Source organism: Chrysochloris asiatica, unplaced genomic scaffold (assembly GCF_000296735.1).
Source record: "Chrysochloris asiatica unplaced genomic scaffold, ChrAsi1.0 scaffold00017, whole genome shotgun sequence".
Lineage (NCBI taxonomy): Eukaryota > Metazoa > Chordata > Mammalia > Afrosoricida > Chrysochloridae > Chrysochloris > Chrysochloris asiatica.
In genome coordinates, this window is record NW_006408535.1 from 10,773,346 (window position 1) to 10,781,546 (window position 8,201).

Consider the following 8,201-nt stretch of genomic DNA (forward strand, 5'->3'; position numbering starts at 1 on the left):
TGCGCCAGACTGTAAAGTTGTTTGAACTGCAAGGTCAGTGGTTCAAGCTCACCAGCTGCCTTGGAAGCCCTATACAGGGTCGCTATGGGTTGGAATCGACTCGATGGCACTTCACAACAACAGCACAACAATTTATTATACAATCCTTTTATTTAGGCTTTTTATTGACCTTAGTTGATGTTGAGTTGGCATAGACTCATGGCAACTTTATATCAGAACAAAATGTGGCCTGGTCCAACACCATCTTCATGATCATACTAATGCATGTTTGAGTCCATTGTTGTCTCTTGTTAATCCACCTCATTAAGGGGTTCCCTCACTGACCCTCCACTTAGCAATTATGATGCTCTTAAGTAGCAACTGGTTATTTCTGATGATGTATCCAAAGTAAGTGAGCCAAAGTCTTGATACCCTGATTCTCAGGAGCACTGTCGTTGTATTTAAGACTGATTTGTTTGTTCTTCTGGCAGTCCATAGAATATTATTCTTCCCAAATACTATAATTCAAAAGCATCTATTCTTCTATCTTCCTTTGTCATTGTCCAGCTTCCACATGCATATGAGATTGAAAAGACCATGGCTTGGTTCAGGTGCACCTTATTCATCAAAGCTACATCTTTGCTGACCTAGTTAAATTTTGTCATAAGTTTACACATTTATTTTATTACCTCATATATCAGTACTCAACTTTTCTTGACTATCACTTTCAATTTGATTTTTGTCCTTTAATGTATTAGCAGCTCATATTCCATTGTTTTTAGTTCATTATCTATGGTTTTAATATATTTTTGGTTTTATAACATTGTTGCCCTTACAAAGGACTGATATTTGTCCTGTGTTTCTCTTATTTGCTTTCTATGGTTTTAAACCTTGAGGACTGACTCTCCATGGCACCATGATATTTTTTGAAAATACTGAGATACAGTAAGAATTGATTAGGATTTGTTTTAGCTGCTGTTAATGGGAACTTAACTACATGACTAAATACACTCAAGTATATTCTCTTATGTGAATTAAGAAAACAGATTTAGTGGTCCAAAAGATGGGAGCCTCACAAAGTCATCAGGGACTCAGGGACATTCTTTCTTTCCTATTTTGATCTTTACCCTCAAGGTCATCTCATAAGCCAAGATGACAGCAGAAACATCAGCTACTACTCTGGATCAGGAAGCAGGGTTAAAAAATGGAAGTAAAGGAAGAAATGGTATATACCTCTTTCCTTTAAGGTGTCTTCCTAGAGCTCCCATATAACAATTCTGTTCACATCATCTCTGACAGAATAGCCAGGTGCAAGGAAAGCTGAGAGATGTAGGCTTTATTCTGGGTGTCATTGGTTCAGCCAAAAAGTTGGAATTTCTGATGCTACAAAAGAAGGAAAGATAATTGTATAGTTCAACTAGCAGGTTTTAATCACAAACTGGATTCTAGCAATAAGGCAATTGTTCAGTGCAAAGGTAGACATGCAAATAGATATTTATGATATAATGAAATCAGAGGTAATCCATCTTATGCAAAGTTATGCAAACGTACCTTCTTTTTATTTCCACTCATTTATATGATTTACTCCTTTTCTGTATTGTTTTACTTACTCCTTCCCTCTTCCTGCCCTCCCCTTAGCACTTGTCATCCCCAGCCTAAACAAAGCATTGTTAAAATTGGCCTGATTTGATTTCACAAAGTACAGTCTCTAATGATTTGCAGGGAGATCCCTGGTGGCTTAGTAGGCTAAGTGTTGGGCTGCTAACCACAAGATCAACAGTTCAAACCTACCAAACACTCTGAGAAAGAAGAGGCTGTTTGCTCACAAAAAGCTTTATTGTCTTGGAAACCTAGGGAACAGTTCTACTTTGTCCTATAGGGTTGCTACAAGTCAGAATTAGTATGATGACAGTAGATTTGGTTTGGGTTTGGTTACCTAAGTGTATGCCTGACCTACAAGTCATAAAGTACCTTGAGGGGAGGAAATGTTGTTGTTAGGTGCTATCCATTTGGTTCTGACTTACAGTGATCCCTTGTACAACAGACTGAAATGTTGCCCAGTCCTATGACATTCTCACAGTGTTTATGTTTGGACCATTGTTGTAACCACTGTGCCAATCCTCTCATCGAGAGTCTTCTTCCTTTTTATTCTCTGACCCTCTACTTTACCAAACATGATACCTTTTCCAGGGGTTGGTACCTCCTGATAACATGTCCAAAGTACATGAGATGAAGTCTCCCCATTCTCAATTCTAAGGAGTACTCTGGCCTTTATAAACTGGAGTCCTTGGCTTGAGAGGTGCTCAATTGTTACATGTAGTGTGATTTCCTGTGCTTGAAAAAGTGTTTTTTTAAAGACTATCCAGCTCCCCAAGGTTTCTTTGCTACCTAAAGAGAATGCTCAAGGCTTCTCCAAAGTTCTGGTCTCCCACTTGCCACTAAATAATGTATAACTTTACACTATCCTTTTACTTATATGGCCTGCATTCTCCTAATATTTTCTAGCTCAGAATTCTGAGCAAAGATAAAAATGAAAAAAAGATATTATAAAAATATTAATTTCATATTTCTCTAAATACCTTATAAAATCATGAATTGACTGTAGGATTTTGTTTTCATTTGGCAAGGAAAACATGGCATAAATATATATGATATAGCTATTGTTTGTAGGAAAAATAACAACCTATCTCAAAGAGATCAAATAAACTTATACTTGTGAAAATGCTTTGAAAATTGTATTAAGTATTATATAAACATGAAGGATTGTGTTATACTTGTTATATAACATTGTCTTTAGGGTTTCCAAAGAAAATAAACAAGGTAGTTCTGATACAACAATTAAATGCATGGCTACTAACCAAAAGGTCTGAGGCTTAAACTAACCCCATGGTGCTGAGGGGGTGAAGAGACCTGGTGACTAAGATATTTTATGGGGTGATTCTATTCTGTCATCTAAGGTAGCTATGAACTAGAAAACAACTTGATGGTACAGAAGAACAACTGGGGAAGAAACATATATATGCATGGAACCAATGAGAAAGATTCCAATGTGGAATATAAAAACAGGCAAGAGAAAAGAATTTTTATTGTGCAGAAAGGCAGCTCATAAATGCTGAAGAAGTGTTTCAAATGAAAATAAAACAATGGTTGTTTGTAGGAAATAATGTGACAATAATGGGAAGGAATAGTAAGCTAGAATGAATTAAATAATTCAGCTAAAGTGGAACAGACTGAAACTATAAAGCAAAATCTTATTGCTTGAATGTTCAAAGCCTTAGGTCAATTAACTCTATCACTAAATCCAGTTTACTTGTAAGTGAAACTCGCTTAATTTTTATTTTCTGGATTCATTTCTTGCAAGAATAGACTTATAGCCATTTAGCTAGTATTATCATCAGCTAAGTGCTACCTATTACAGAGAATTTCAACCTTTTATCCTTTTTTTTTTTGAGGTTTAACTGTTATACAGCAAATACACCATTACATGAACTAATAATAATGCTTGGTACTGTTAATCTTAAAGAAAGCCTTTTAAGCACATTAACAAATTAATTCAAATGGCACTCAGCAAGGCAAGTGCTATATAAAATAATTCCCATTTTACAGATAGAGGAATAAGGTAAAATTACTTAGTTCGGGCAAATAGTCACCCTAGAAGACGATGGGGGTTGAGCGGTTGTAAAAGTGAAACAAATTCCAAAATGGTGTGCCTTTTATTTCTAAAATTCTCATTTACCACTAGACTAATAGTAGTATCAAACTCAATAGAAATGAAATATGTCTGACTTGGAACCGGTAGGTGGAGTGTCAGAGAAAAAGAGGAAGATCCCCAACGAGATGGATTGGCCAAGTGGCAGCATCGATGGACTCAAGCTTGGCAACAGTAGTGAGGTTGGCCCAGGATTGAGCAGTGTTTCGTTCTGCTGTACATAAGGTTGCTATGGGTTGGTATCAACTCGGTGGCACCTAACAACAACAACAACAGTTATGTTTTAGTGTCCTAAATACATCCTAACTCAAGACCATTTATCATTTAGTCTTTCTGGCTCTCAACTTCCTCATATATAAAATTTGCAGAATATTTTCATATTTACTTATTAACCACACAAACATACTTACTTACCTCACATACTCATTTGAGATAAGGATGTGAATATGTTTGAAAACTTAAGTAGCTCCGGTTCACCATGTCTTCTCATAGCACATTCTGATGTATCCCCTCCCAATTACCCTCAAGACAGAGAAAGAAAAACTCACACCCACTGAAACTAACAACTCACCGCCCATATTTTGAAGGAATGTTTCACTAACTGTAACATCAAAAAAGTAATAATGGAATGAGAAAAGTAATAATCAGGCTGTGATACGCCGCAAACCAAGAAAACAGTCTTTTCTTGCCTGTGACCAACAGTTCTGACTGATTTATACAACTAATTCCAAGTCCCATCTCTTTCTCTCCAGAAAGACTTGCTTTCTAAACATGCCAGTGCAGCCTGGCCTCCTTTTTCTTCCTTCTGCCTTGAATGTGAAAGCAGGTGAGCAGTCATCTTGAGACTCTAAGGACACATGCAAGTGGATGAAAAGCCAACACTTTAGGGATGACAGAGCATTCACACTTTGAAATTGCCTTTTCAAGAAACCAGTAAAGTTGATAACTGTTGAACTTCTAGACCTAGTCCTGAAATTGCATACTTCCAGACATATTTGGTGTTGTTGTTAAGTACCGTCGAGTCAATTCTGACTCATAAATAATATATATACTGGCACAACCTGTTCAATTGTTACTTGTAGTTGAAAGCATTCCTAACTGAAATACTACATAGAAAGTGATGGGAAGTTATGTGGTGTCACCTTGACTATCTTCTCTCTGACTCAGGATAGAAAAAGCTGGAAAGCTCTCACCATTGTACAGAAGCTACATTTTCACTTCTGTGATTACATAAGTGATTAACATGTATTTCAGAAAAGATCTAACAGTCCAAACAGACATAGTAGGAAGGTGAAATTACCCACAGTCCCAATGCCCAGATATAACAACCATCAATATTTACTGCTGATTAATTTTGCCTACTCCTCACTTATTAATGATCTCGTTATCCAGCATTTTACATTTATGACAGTAGTAAAAACAGTCTACTTCTGTTTTACTCATAAATGACACACATCTGACAGCAACAAATACTGAGGTGCAAGGTGAGAGTAACGCTGGTTATGATGGTTAATGTATGTCAACTTGAGTGGTCCATATTTCTGACAGTTATGTAATGATTGAATTTGGCAGGTATGTAATGATGTAGTTGTCTATTTTGTGATCTGCTGTGGTCATCTTCTATTTTCATATAGCATCAATTTTTGCATAATGACCTGGTATTTGAAACCTTATCATGTCAATAAGTGAAGAGTGGGTATATATTTTTTCCATGCAAAAATACATATATATTCTTTTAAATTTTTAAACAAATTTGGGATAATGTTCTATGTGCTGGCTTGCTATGTTTTCCTACTTTTCAATATGAAATTAATACTTCCTATGCTCTGGTAGCATAGTGGTTATGAGTTGGGTGCTAACCTCACAGTCAGCAGTTCCAAATTACCAGCTGTACTGTGGGAGAAAGATGAGGCTTTCTGCTCCCATAAAGATTTACAGCCTCGGAAACCCTGTGCAGGGTCACTATGAATCAGAACCGACTGCAAGGCACACCACCACCACCACTATGAATTTAGATGGAGTCCTGGTGTGGCACTGCAGGTTAATATGCTGGACTGCAAAGTTGGTTTGATCCACAAGGTCAGTCAGTGGTTCAAGTTCACCAGCTCTTCCTCAGAAACCCTATACAGGGTCGTTATGAGTCGGAACCAAATCAATGGTACTTAACATCAACATGCATGTAGATATTCCAAGAATGTGTTCATTCTTCTAGCAATCCATGATACTTTCAATCTTTTTCACCAGAATCATAATTCAAATGCATCACTTCATCTTTGGTCTTACTTATTTTCTTTTTCTTGCTTTTGCATGCATATGAGGCCATTGAAAATACCATGGCTTGGGTCAGGTGCACCTTAGTCCTCAAAATTACATCCTTGCTTTTTAACAATTTAAAGAGATCATTTGGAGCAGATTTGCCCAATGCAACACATTGTTTGCTTTCTTAACTGCTGCTTCCATGAGTATTGATTTTGGAACCAAGTAAAATGAAATCCTTTACAACTTAAAACTTTTCTTCATTTATAATGATGTAGCTTATTGCCTCAATTGTGATAATTTTTGTTTTTTTTATGGTGAGGTGTAATCATACTGAAGGCTGTAGCCTTTGATCTTCATCATTAAGTGGTTCAAATTCTCTTCTCTTTTCGCAAGCAACGTTGTGGCGTGTCATCCACATATTTCTCCAGTCCTGATGCCTCGTTCTTATTCAGAAAGTCCAACTTATCAGATTAGTTGCCTAGCATACAGACTGAACAAGTATGGTGAAAGGATATGACCTTGATACACATCTTCTTGATTTTAAACCATGCAGTATCACCTTGTTTTGTTTGAACAAAGAATTCTTGGTCTATGTATGTGCAGGTTCCATGTGATCAAAATGAAAGGTTCTGGAATTACCATTCTTTGTAATGGTATCCGTAATTAGTTGTGATCCACACAGTCAAATGCTTTTACATAGTCAATAATATATAGGTAAATACCTTTCAACCAAGATCCATCAGATATCAGCAATGATATCCCTCATGCCAGGTTCTCTTCTAAGTCAGCTTGAATTACTCTTGTTGTACTACTTGACTGTTTTCAAATTAATTTCAGCAAAATTTTACTTGTATGTGGTATTAATATATCTTTTTAGATAATTTCCACATTCTGTAGGATCACCTTTCTTTGGAATGTGTACTAATATGGATCTCTTCTAGTCAGTTGACCAGGTAATTGTCTTCCAAGTTTCTTAACATAGGTGAGTGAGCACTTCCAGCATTGCATCTGTTGAAACATTTCAATGATGATATTCCATCAGTTCTTGATGCCTTGTTTTTTGTCAATGTCTTCAGTGAAGCTGGGTCTTCTTCTTTTAATACCATCAGTTCTTGATCATATGCTATCTCCTGAGATGGTTGGACATTGACCAATTTTTTTTTTTTTTTTTTTTTGTACAGTGACTGTGTGTTGCTTCCATCTTCTTTTGATGTTTCCTGCATCATTCAATATTTTGCCCGTATGTTGTTGTTTTGGTTGTTGTCAGGTGCCATTGAATTGGAACTGACTCATAGCGACCCCATGCACAGCAGAACAAAACAATGTGCGATCCTGTGCCAACCTCACTACTGCTGCCACACTTGAGTCCATAAATGATGCCACCTGGCTGATCCATCTCATGCTATTCATAGAGTTTTCAGTGACTAGCGATTCGGAAGTAGTTCGCCACTCTTTCTTCCTAGTCTATCTTTGTCTGGAAGCTCATCTGAAACCTGTCCACTATGGGTGACCCTGCTGGTTATTTAAAACACCAGTGGCAGAGCCCTGAGAATCACAGCAACTCAATCACAGCACGACAAACAGACAAGTGGTGGCCGTTTGCCTATACAGAATCCTTCAATACTGCAAAAATTGAGGCTTGACGTTTTTTTCTTCAACTCTTTCAGCTTTTGTTCTTCTACCTCCATATATTTGCACATTTCATTATAATACTTTACTATGCTTTCTTGAACTGCCCTTTGATATCTTCAGTTCAGCTCTATTACCTTATCATTTCTTCCATTCACTTTAGTTTATCTATGTTTAAGAGCAAGTTTCAGAGTCATTTATGATATCTATTTGGTCTTTTCTTTGTTTCCTGTCTTTTTAATGACTTTATGCTTTCTTAGGAGTCCTGGTGTGGTGCTGTGGGTTAATGCATCAGACCGCCAAGCCACCAGCCACTCCTTGAAAACTCCTTGGAACAAAGGTATTTGCAACGCAATGCTGTGGGTTAATGCATCAGACCGCCAAGCTCACCAGCCACTCCTTGAAAACTCCTTGGAACAAAGGTATTTGCAATGCATAGGTTATTGATCTTGTAAAATTCTATCATTTAATCTCTGTGTTGTTTCTGTCAGCAAGGTCATATTTTCCAGCTACTGATCCTTCTTCTTTTTTCCACCTTTCATGTTCCAATTACCAGTAATGGTCAATGCATTGTGAGTGCATGTTTGATCAATGTCTGACCGCAGAAGCTGGAAAATTCTTCAAC